Here is a 12,976-nt window from a genome sequence, read left to right as displayed (position 1 = left end):
AAAAACTTTTTCTTAAAGCTAAAACATTACTAAATAAAACTTTGCCAATTATATTCTTTATTTAAACCATTAGGTTGTAAAGTATTATATTTGATAATAAAAATCGATTCTTTTTTTCTTAGTGAATGTTTTAACATTTCCTCACTAGCAAAATGTTGTGAAACCTGCTCTAAAACTGTTACTTTTAGATTTTTTTATATCTCCTAGATGTACTTTATTAAAATGTTCTGCTACGGGACTTATAACTTTATTTTTCTTAATGTCCCTAACATGTTCTTTTATTCTTTCACTTAGGCTTCTTTTAGTTTCACCTATATAATAATTTTTACAAGGGCATCCTATAGCGTAAATAATTCCCTTACTTGCACACCAAAAAGTTCCTTGAGTTTCAAACTTCTTTCCATTCATTTTCTCAAAAGTTGGTACTATAAATTGACAAATCAAACATTTCCCACAAGGAAAAGTTTCCAATTTTATTGGGTTTTTAATAACTTTTTCTCTTGGTTTATTATATTTACTATGAACCAAAAAATCCTTTTAAGTTCCGTCCTCTTTGAAATGAAAACCTTAATTCCATTTTTGAAAGTGATAACACTTCTCTTTTTACCTGCTTCCAATACCCTTTTAATAATTTATTCAACCTGTCTGAAAAAGGGTATATTTAGAAACAAAAAATAAAGAACTATCCGTTAATGTTTTGTTTCCACAGTTCCCTAAATTTCTACTATATAAGTTTCCATTTCTGACTTCGGAAGTTCCATAAATTTTAGCATAACTATCTAACACTGTGTCTTGCTTATAACCTCTGCTTAAAAACATAACTATAGCTTTCTTAGCTTCCTTCCGTGATTCATTTTCATCACTACATATTCTCTTTATCCTTAATAATTCTCCATAGGGAATAGAAGTTAAAGTATGAGTTGGATGACAGCTAGTAGCATGCAACATCAAATTGGCTTGATTGAATTTTCTATGTATACTAGTTTTAATCCTTCTTTTCATTTTTTCCTTCTAAAGTTGTTGTGTCTTTCGGCTTTTCCCGGTTAGGGGACGCCACAGCAGAATCCGGTCCCCTAATGATTGGCAGTTGATTTTTACGTGGCGAGTTGCCAGCCCTGACACACAACCTTCAACGAAGGTACACCCATTCACGCATGTTTCCACGCAGAAGACGCTCTAGCTGAGAATCGAACCGGACAGCGTCTTACTGTGAGGCAACAATGCTACCGCAGCACCACCACCGCGGATCATTTTTCCTTCTAAAGTAATATCGCGGATCATTTTTCCTTCTAAAGTAATATCCAAAAAATTTACCACTAATCCTACTTGTGCCCCCATCAAATTGAATTTCATATTTATTATTTTTTAAGCACTGTAGAAATTCTGGTACCTCCTCATTGCCCCCTTGGCATACAAATATAAGGTTGTCTATAAATCTAAAATATTTTATGACATGACCTCTATAAAATGCACTTCTATATATGTGTATATGTGTGTTCTCTCTACTAATCACATAAACAAGTTTGCGTACACTGGGGCAAAAGCTGCCCCCATCGCTGTGCCTTTATTTTGTCTATATAGGCTCCCTTCAAATTCAAATATATTATTCGTTAAACAGAAATATATAAATTCTTTGATGTAATGAGTTCTGGGATTATCACCCAGAAAATGTTGTATTGCCTCTAGGCCATAATGATGTTGTATACTCGTATACAGACTAGCTACATCTACTACTACAAAATACATTTCTTCCATCCATATAATGTCTTTTATCTTTTTCAAAAAATCAAAAGAATCTTTTATATAAGATGGAAGCTTTAACACTTCTTTTAACAAAAATTCATGTAAAACAACTAAAGTTTTGCGTAAAATAACCAATTGCTGATACTATTGGATGTCCCGGGGGGTGTTGTAAATTTTTATGAATTTTGGGGACACAGAAGAATCTAGCTACCATATTATCTTTGGTCATGAATTTATATGACACATCCGAAGCTGTAAAATAATGTAGTCTAACCCCCTTATTCAATAGCATTTGAAAATCATGCTGTGCTTGAATCAAAATACTTTCATTTACTTTACTATATACTACTTCATTATTTAAATGTTGCATGCACATATCATAATAATCCAAAGAATTCATGACTACCAACTTGCCCCCTTTATCAGAGGGCTTGAGCACTATTTGATCATTAGTGCTCAATTGTTTCAATTTCATCCATTCCGTTTTAGTCAAATTATATTTTTTCCTTGTAGTCTCAAAATCATCTATTTCCTTTTCCAATATTATGTTAAAAGCGCTATAAAAACGCTGTGTATAAGTATTCTTAAACGGAGGCATAAAAGTGCTTTTCACAGATATTTTAGTTGTATCTAGGAAACTATAAGCATTACTTTCTGTCCCAGAATCACAAGAGTAAAAACTACAATCACTACACGAGTCTGTTTCCACCTCTGGAGCAATGATGTTTTCAGAAACAGAGTTGTAAAAATATTCTTTCAAATGCATTTTGTGTACTAGCTTAAATATTTCACCCTTTAATTCGTATAATCTGGGTAAAACTGTTGGTTTAAATTTTAAACCTTTTTGCAAAACTGACATTACAACTCCATCAAACAAATAATTAGACAGGTTCACAACATACTGATCTGCATTAATACATTCTACCTGTTTAATTTGTCCATTTACTTCATTTATATCGGCCCTGTCCCTGGTCTCTATAGTTGTCTTGTCCCTGCCAGGTACATTTTCTAGCCCCATTTCCCTGGACATTTGAGCCTTGAAATATTCTCCGAAAAGACTCAACATTATTGGGTCTAGGTAAACCTGGATATTCTTGACCTATTACTTCTTCTTCTTCTTCCATAGAAGACGCCCCGCTTTCATCTGAATGGAAGCTCCGATTTATGCGTTGGCCAAGTGTTTCCTTATCTGTTTGGAAACTGACATTCCGCCATTTGGGTTGCTGATTAATTGAAAGCACAAAGGCTTTCTTTCATTCATAATCACTTAAGTCTCTCTGAAGTTTGCTTTTCTTCTGGTTAATTAGTTCTTTCTCATAGGAAGAAAGACGATCATTACTACTTCCAAAAAAGATTCTAGTGCTGAATTTGATGTTATCTTGATTACTTCATCACATAACTTTTTAGTTTCCCCCAATAATTTGTTCCTTTTGAGGCTATCCCTTTCTATTAATATAGCCACCCATTCAGTACTACAGCAATGAGCTGCTGCTATCCATCTCTCTTGAAATTTTTGTTCTAGTTCTTCCGACAGTTCAAAGGAAGTAGAAGGTCTTTTAACTGCTCAAAGTCCACGTGGTGTTATTTGTAATTCCTGATATCTCTGGAGACTGTTTATATTATAGAAAATAGCAGTTTCTTTAAATATCAGTTTCTCTAATTGTGAACAAAGTTCTTGTGCTGCTGGTAATGAGGACATTTCTGTCTTTTTACCTATTGCAGCAAAGGGGTTAACAGTTACTCATTGTCAGGTTTCCTCCCATTTTTTGAAAGCATTTAATTGCGTATTCATTTGCGCATCCAGCATACCATTATTTTGCTGGCTCAGTACACCTACTTCATTCTCAGCAGCAATCTGCATACCCAAAAGGACATTGGTCTGTCCGTTTCTCTGGGTGAACTCCATCCCCTTATCTCGAAATATATGGGGTATAGAACAAAAGGACTCACTGGTTATCAGTTTTATATAAAACCACAAAAGCCAGAATATCCTTAAAACCACAGTAGCAAAAGAAACCAGTGATATTTAGTTCTTATGTTCACCAAACTTTTTTTTATTCCAAAGTAGAAAGCATAAAATCTCTTAGCGCCTCGGCCACAACAAAGTTCTACATTTTATGTTCCTTTGCCCTGAGGCATCATTAACTATATCAAAAGTATTTCCCCAACATTGATTGACAATAGTTTGCTTCTTCTTTCTGCTGTTACCCCTCTCAACATTTCGCATTTATAAAGGTGAAGAAATGTAGCCTATAGGCTCATGCCACTTTTACCTAAAAGGAAGCATCATTGTCTGACTCTAGTTTGAGATTGCTTTCTCTGCATCATAGTATGCAAATGGAAAATATGTAACTTGAATAGCTGGCAGACTTTCGCAATGGGCAGTTATTTTACTGCCCACAATATAAAAAGTGCAGAAACACAAAGCTGAACATGTAATGTTAGTACAGCACAGAACAGACAGAAATCAGTAAGTGTCCAGCTTCAATTCATCATTAGGCAAACCAACACATACTGTACATAAGTTAAATAAACTTGAATGATATTGTCACTGTACAGCTTTGGGTCTTCTTCTCTGATTATCAAACATTTAACTGATAAGTTTACTACCTGGTTAGAAAAACTGGCAACGTTACATAAGAAACAGCAGCACACTGTATTAATTACAGTAATAATAGTGCAGGTGTTTTCACTGGCAGTATTGAAAAAAGAAGGTAAATTTAAGATGTTGTTTTACACAAATGAGCTTCTTCAGGCGTGTCAGTTGCATCACTGCTTGCCTCTTTCAGTGGCTTCAGGAACATACCTCTCAACCTCTTAGTGCAAGAAATCTGGATAAAGCCATACATAAAAGGGGGACAACAGCCCAAAAATAGGGACAGTTTTTAAATATTGCTCTTACAAACTTAGAAAGTTGACAGAATAACATGTTTTGCATTAGCATATGAAGTCTGAATCTCAAATGTCTGTCATTATTTTTTAACTTCAATCCTTAATGATTTGCCACTAATTTGTCAGAAAAACTACAATTTTATGAGAAACGGACCAAAAATATGAGGAAAGATCTGGAAATTCTGCAAAAATCTGTACAGTTGATAGGTATGGTCAGGAACCATGTCCTACCTGCTCATGGAAGCCTGTTGTAAACCAGCCTCTAATGTACTACAGCCATGTGGTAATGGACACCCCATGATTCAATTTCAGAAACATTCCTACTAGATGAAAAATCTGCTCCTGCTTTGTAAGTGCATTAGTTTTTAACTCACTGTATTTTATACTGCAATGAACCAGGCCATCACTGGTTTGAGACACGTTATACCAAACACAACTGTTGTAAACATCCCAGAAATATAGACTGGCTGATTTCTAAGGCAAGTTATTCCTGTTTTTTTCTCAGCAAAATCTGCCTTCTTTTTTTGCAGTCTAAATAACAGTTTTTCTGGTAACTCCTGGTTGCAATCCAAAACTGCCTGCTATCAAAGATCTCTATCACTTAGTGCAAGGGGTCTGGGGCAAAGCCAAAAATTATGCGGGGGGTGGTCCATAATTAGAAAACCCAGTTATACAAAATAATTGTTTAAATCTTCAATTTAACCACATGCTTTTAATGTACTACAGCTACTATTTAAATTAGCATTTTGAAAATTGTAATTAATGCTCGTATAATGGTTTTGCATTAGCATGCATTATCTGAAAGATATGAAGAGTGAAATTTAAATGTCTGTCGTTATTTAGTGACTTCAGTTCTCAGTAATTTGCCCAAAAAACACACGTTTTATGAAGAACACACCAAAATATGAGGCAAAAATCTGGACATTCTGCAAACATCTGAAATACTGCATGCTATGCCTTCTATGTTTGCTTCTGTCTATACTTCTGTAGATAAAGGTCCCTTCTTGTTTCATGTGTGAATGCTTTTGTGTAACTGAGGGCGTCACACTCCAGTCAGTTGGATATTTTTTAGCCTTCCTTTTCTTTATACATAGAAGGAACAATAGATCGATGACAACAGTGTCAATGCATTTCTGTAAGTTCTGTTAAAGTCCATAATTAACCTGCTAACGAGCCTTTATTTTGATTAAGTCCGAATATCACTTAACAGGCAGCTGAAATAGGAAACAAAATTAACAGAGGAGAGAAGCTCAAACTACTCATCAGTTAATTAAATTATAGAGAGAATCTTGATGCAACTAGTTACAACTGGCATCCTTTAGTTAAGGAGTGATGGGTGAGGGGTGGGCTAGAGATGATTTTCAAAACATTGGGTAGATTTAGGATATTGATTCACATAATTCTATTGTCACCCAAAACTATTATTCTTGCAGAAATTCAACAAATGATAAAACCAGATTAATAACACAAAACATTACATATTAGAACTGTTATGAGTTTCTTTATTAGACACTATATTTTCTCAAGAACTTAAAAAATGTTAAAAAAAGTTTCTTTGGAACACGACAAAATTACTTTGCGACTACTAAAGCACTACTGTTATCATTTTTTGAGTGTAATAGTGCCTTCCAGTGTGGGACTTAGAGGAAAATAACAAACCTTCCAAGTTGGAAACTTACAATCATCTATGACTGCAGAGTTCACTAACTTGGAAATGCTAAAACCCAGATATACAAAATGATTGTTGATTGCTTCAATTTAACCACATGCTTTTAGAATACTACATCTGCTGTCTAATTTAGCCTTTTGATGGTTTTCTGCATCCTGAACATGGCATCCTACACCTAAATATGTCAACATTTCACTGTTTTAGGTTCTTTAATCTTTACATATTGTATCCTATGATGTTATGTTGAATATGTTTTGTGAGGCTTGGATATACAGACTGAATACAAATTTTATTAAAAAGCTGAATACCTAAGAATGATATTTTACTTATGTTACTGTACTGTTTTATATAATGACTTTTTGCAGTATCTGTTTACATGCACATTATCTATATGTGCTTCATACATGGTATAAGATTTGGGGTGACACAATGGTGCAGCAGATAGCACTGTCACCTCACAGCAAGAGGCTGTCCGTTTCGATTCTCAGCTGGGGTACCTTCCATATGGAGTCTGTATTTCCTGCCCATGTTTGTATGGGTTTTCTCCTGGTGAACCAGTTTCCTCCCACTCTCCAAACACATGTAGTAGGTGAATTGGCCATTCTAAACTGGATGTAGGTGTGACTGCACTTGCAAGTGTGTGGTATGGGAGAACACGTGCAGCAGGGTCGTCACCCAGCAGTGTGAAACTTGGATCTAGATGATTGTTACTGTTGAAGTAACCCCCTGACCCCATGTGGAAAATAGGAAAAAGGGGTTATAGATGGATATATATGATGTTAGATTTAAACAAACAATTCTGGCCCTTATACAGCTATCCAACAACTGCTGCTAACATATCTTTGACGAGGGCAATCTGACTCTCCAGACCTAATCCAGTCTTTGTCCTGAAATCAGAGCAGAGCTGAAGGCATCCCAGTTCAGCATAAGAATTGATAACATATATATTCTTTTATTGTTTGACCTATTCATTCTCTGTCCCATAACCAATATGGAATCACATAAATACAGTTACGGCAGGACAGATACCCCCCACTCTCACCCCTGAGAGCAACCATTCTTTAATTTGGTTTTGTGAATGAAAAGATGTTGGGTGAGAAATGGGAGAGATGACTCTTCAGTGTACTCATTATGGTATGAGGGAAAGGTATATCCCAGATGACTCTGGAATAGGTATTCTGGTGTCAGTGTACAAGAACAAAGGGGACATTCACAACTGTGGGCAGTACAGAGGTATCGGACTCCTGTCACAGAATGCATGAAAGTACTGGAAATGGTGAGTGATAAATTAATACACAGTGTAGTAGAAAGTAATATGAGAGATGAACACTTTGGTTTTGGATCAAGATGTAGCCCAACTGACCTGATGTTTGCAGATGACAGGTAGTGGAGAATAAGCTAGAAATGTGGAAAGAGTCAAACTGGGCATTTGGAGACTTGAAGAAAGCTTATGACAAGGTCCCACAAAAGTTAATTTGGGCAGCACTATGCTGGTTCAGAGTCATAGAAACATTGGTAGAATCAGTGTACATAACCTGTTATTTACAAGGACCCAATGACTCAAGGAAAAACAGTGTTCTGACTCGCAGACAGGCTCCCAATGGGAGCCCAGTTCTGTTCATACTGCTGATAAACTACATTAGGCAAACAGGGTGGCAGGAACAGAGCAACAAAGCTGCTGTCTGCAGACAATGTGGCATTACAAGCAGACTCTGAACAGTAGTTGGAATATTTTGCAGACACCTTAATGGTAATGGACATTAGCTGGATATAAAGACCCCGTGTTTCTCAAGGATAGCTAAACAGTCCACTTATTCTGTGCTGACAAGGTCATAAAAAGGCTGAAACATGCATGTCCATAGCTAGTGGGGTTTTGCTTTTTTTGGTATGACTGTATCCACAAAGACTTAAAAAGAAAAAGTTTAAAAGTCATGGACATTCAGAAGCTAAACAGGTGAAACACTTGAAGTCCTTAAGAGTCCTTTGGATATATCCCATTGGCCTCTATTACAGGAGGTTTATGGTATCACATAATGAAAACTCTAGCTTGGTTAGGTTTTTCTTGTAGTTTTTACTAATTGGTTTGTCTGTGTGACCTTTTTACTTTTTGTTTTTTGAAATGAGAAGGGAGTGTAATGCAAAACTGAAGAAAGGTAGTATAAAACTGGATACAGACAAGACCATTGTCATGGCAGCAACTGTAGAAAAACAGAAGAAGATGGAACTGAGATTGAATGTAAAATAGTGGGACAGGCTAGCAGCTTGAAGTATTTGGCAAGGGTGGTTGAGGAAAAGGGAAATCTGAATATGGAAGTCAAAATTAGATTCAAAAGGGCTGCAACCAACTGGCACAAAGTGTTGGGGTACTGTGCCAAAGAAGAAGGCCAAAGAAACTGAAGAGTAAGGTGTACAAAACAGTGGTGCATCCAGTACTACTGTATGGTACAGAAAACTGGGCAGTAAAGGCAGAACATAAGAGGAAGCTAGAGGTGATGAAGATTAAGTGCCTGAGATGGATGGTAAGATGCACACCGGGGGACAGATGAAAGAATGATGACATCAGAGCACAGCGAATTGAAGAAAAGGTCAAAGAGAACAGATGTTGCTGCTTTGGGCATGTGCAGGAAAGCAGAAGGCAATTTGATGAAGATGAGTTTGTAGAAAATGAGGATGTCCAGGCAAAAGGTGAATGGATTGCATGAACGTGGAAGAACTGTGACAGTCAGGCATGACTGTTAAGGAAGGTTGGAAACGTGGAACAACTGTGACAGTCAGGCATGACTGACGAGGAAGGTTGGAAACGTGGAACAACTGTGACAGTCAGGCATGACTGTCGAGGAAGGTTGGAAACGTGAAACAACTGTGACAATCAGGCATGACTGTTGAGGAAGAGTTGGAAACATGGAACAACTGTGACAGTCAGGCATGACTGTTGAGGAAGGTTGGAAATGTGGAACAACTGTGACAGTCAGGCATGACTGTTGAGGAAGGTTGGAAATGTGGAACAACTGTGATAGTCAGGCATGACTGTCGAGGAAGGTTGGAAAAATGGTAGTGAATGAAGAGAGTTGGTGACAGTTGGTATGAAATCCCGATCTCATGCAGAAAAATAGGGAAAAGGGGAGTTGATGATGATTCTGTTTACTATTGCAGTATAGTAATATACAGGATACACCTTAGTTATTCCAAAGAATGCTGTTAATTTTTTTATAGCATTGTGTGTTTTGATAACAAGGATGTACTAGGACACAAAACAGTCAATGTTTGGGGGAGGTGAAAACATCTGTGAGAACAATGTCAGAGGCAAGTATCATTGTGCAATGCATCTAGAAAGCAAACAACCCTGGCACAGACAGAAGCCACAGCTAAGGTCAGTACACCTTGATGTACAGCTGAAAGGCCTAGAGCAAAACCCTGTGCTGTACAGCTCTACCTTTTATTAATTAGACATTCAGGAGGTAGGGCACAGCAGAATGCTGGTTGAAATTCCTAGATGACATACTGTATTTATTCATTCATTCATACATTCATTCATGTATCCACTCACTCACGCATTCATTCATGCTAATTCATTCCTGATACATGCTTTATACTATTCCACATGGGGGCTATAAACTATCCTTGCAAGCAGTGGACATAAAGCAGTAAAATCCTGCATAGACTGCCAGTTCTGTAAAGTCCATACTCCATGCTTAGTGCATTAATGCATAAGTCCATTACTTTTGACATTGTAATGAAATACTGAGAGGGATGAGAGTTTGATAAAATCAGAAAATGCCATGCTAACAGCAATGGCATAGTGGAACAAAAACTGCAATGGATATTGGATTGCTGTGCTAAGCAATTCTCATTCTCAAATCTCAAGCCAATTACAGCAATTAACATTAAATAATGGACACTAAGTGACACATACAGCAATACCTTGTAGATGCATTTTACCACAACAGCAATGTGAATGCTGAAATAATAAATTAATGAATAGCGTTTAGTCAACCAGCGAATAACAAATAGAGCAAATAAACGTCAACAGTGATGGAATCCACAGGAAGGGTCGCACAACCAAAAGTAAAATCACTCTTCTTTATTGTGTAATAACGATTTAGCGCTTTCATCCACTAAAAAAGTGGACTTCATCAGAATACACTCAATAATTAATAAATCATTTAAATACTCTCTATTTTGGCACCAAAGGTACTAATTAATAAAATCATTACTAAAATTAAAGGGAACATGCACTAACTTCATATAAACAGCACTAAAATATGATAAAAACTTAAATGCTTATATAAACATTTAACTCAGGCTCTAAATTCCTTTTATACATACATAAATAAGCTACAAAATGCCCATGACCATATACCTCAACATCAAGAGAAAAATCATGAAAAAAAAACACGTAATAATCATATTATTAATCCAGCATTATGTACTTCTTAGTGGTCTTTATAAGACCCACATAAACAGCACAATAATACGTATTATCTACACCCAAAATAATGCCTAAACCTGCAGTTGTAGGATAGGTTTAATAGTAATGTGATCATTTAAACTGGGCATATTTGCAGCATCTGTTAGTAATTGCCTCTTGACCTTCCTATATCTCAACACTGCCTTAAAGTTACCCCCTCGAGAACCTAACCTAATCTACTCTAATATGGCAAACCTGAAAAAGTGACTACCCCCAGTTTTTTCCACATGCCTATATAGAGCATTGTTGCTATCTTTCCATTTAATGTTATAGAGAGGGTCATAAATTCTTTTTTTGAGAGGTGTCTCCATTTTGCCTGTATGGTAAATGGGACATGTCATGCACTTAGCCATGTATATAACATACTTAGAATTACAATTCCCTTGCCTAAATATGATCTTGGTTTTGTTAACGTTTTCTAAGATCAAATCATCATCCTCTAAAATGGCATGACATTGTCTGCAGCTATCACACTTCCTAGTGTGTTTTGTCTGTCCACCTATTTCCCTAATAGTATTACCCCACTCCAAGTTTCTCTTAATGTTACAGCCCATTTTATATACAAATAAAGGTGTTTCACCTACTATGTTCCTGATTTCGTTGTCCGCCAAAAGAATTTTCCAATTTCTATTTAATATCTGGTTTACTTGGTTCACATAGGGGGTATATTCCAAAATACAGGCTCTTTGATAGTTTATGTCAGTGTCTTTAATACATGTATTCGTAACTGTTTCCTTTCCTAAAATAGGAGGGTATTTTTTACCCCATTCATTGATAACATACTTCTTAACAACTTCCAACATATGTCTAAGATACACCCTTTGACTGAATAGGGAGCTATATATTCGATTTCATCAACCATATCAGGGTACAGAGACATCATTCAGGCTGCCCTTATACACTGCCCTTTAAAGATGTTCCTCATCAGTTTCCTAGGATGGTTACTGGAATACTCAAGACAGCAAATGGAAAAAGTATTCTTCCTGTATATATGAGATTTAAATCCACTACAGCTATTAGATATAAATGTAATCAAGTAGGCAATACCACCTGTATTGCAATTATGAGCGAATTTTAAATAAGTGCTTGCCCATTTAAATATTCCATAAACTGATCTATGCTATCTTTGGAGCCATCCCACAAAATAAAAATGTTGTCCAAAAACCTGGAATAATGTCTAATGTACTTGTGATATTCACTTTTGAAGATGTAATGGTTCTCCCAATCCAACATGACCAGGTTGGCGAACATGGGGGCACATGCAGCCTCCATGGCCATCCCTCTGGTCTGTTGGTAATATTCACCCTCAAAGTAAATATAGTTGTAATCAAGTACAATAGTCATGCACTCCATAATTAGGGTGACAAAGTCCCAATTCAAATTAGTGCACCGTCTTATGCTATTGCAAAATCCCTTTAAACCTTGTGATTTAGGTATACATGAAAATAGGTCTACCACGTCAATGGTGATGAACGTTAGTCCCTCTTTCCAAACATTAGTGGATAAACTGCCTAAGAAGTTCCATGAATCCTTGATCATATGTGGTATCTTCTTATAAATGTGCTTTAACCATTTGTCTATAGCTGCTCCTAAGGGGAAAGTTTTGGAATGGCTACCTGACACAATTGAGCGATACCAACAAAATGTATGAGATACTTGAGACATCTGTTAATTATGAAACAGTATCTATCAACGAAATACACATAGCGTATAAGTGGATTGATATGTATTTAGAAGAATTTTTATTGGATAATCGCATTACTATAGAAACATAAAATTTTCTTAAGGTTGAACATCCTACACTGGCAACCATAGTGGGAATACCTAAGATACATAAAAACATCACTAAACCCCCTTTTCGCCCAATCTTCTATATAGGCATGTGGAAAAAACTGGGGACAGTCACTTTTTCAGGTTTGCCATATTAGAGCAGATTAGGTTAGGTCCTTGAGGTAGTAAATTTAAGGCAGTGTTGGGATATAGGGAGGTCAAGTGGCAGTTACTAACAGATGCTACAAATATGCCCGGTTTAAATGACCACATTACTATTAAACCTATCCTACATCTTCGGGTTTAGGCATTATTTGTGGGTATAGATAATATGTATTCTTGGGCTGTTTATGTGGCCCTTATAAAGACCACTAAGAAGTACATAATGCTGGATTAATAATATGATTACTAAGTGTTTTTTCATGATTTTTCTC

The 12,976-nt window shown here is 36.3% G+C and overlaps 1 protein-coding gene across 1 annotated transcript in view; it reads right to left on the bottom strand.

Moving 5' to 3' along the window:
- ITGB6 (integrin subunit beta 6) overlaps positions 1-12,976 on the bottom strand; it is a 920,643-nt gene that overhangs the window by 400,484 nt on the left and 507,183 nt on the right. The window lies entirely within an intron of this gene.

The sequence above is a fragment of the Protopterus annectens genome, chromosome 6.part0 (genome assembly GCF_019279795.1).
Source record: "Protopterus annectens isolate FY-2018-M chromosome 6.part0, PAN1.0, whole genome shotgun sequence".
Classification (NCBI taxonomy): domain Eukaryota; kingdom Metazoa; phylum Chordata; order Ceratodontiformes; family Protopteridae; genus Protopterus; species Protopterus annectens.
The sequence above is the reverse complement of the archived record's forward strand: the minus strand, read 5'-3'. Positions and strand labels throughout refer to the sequence as shown.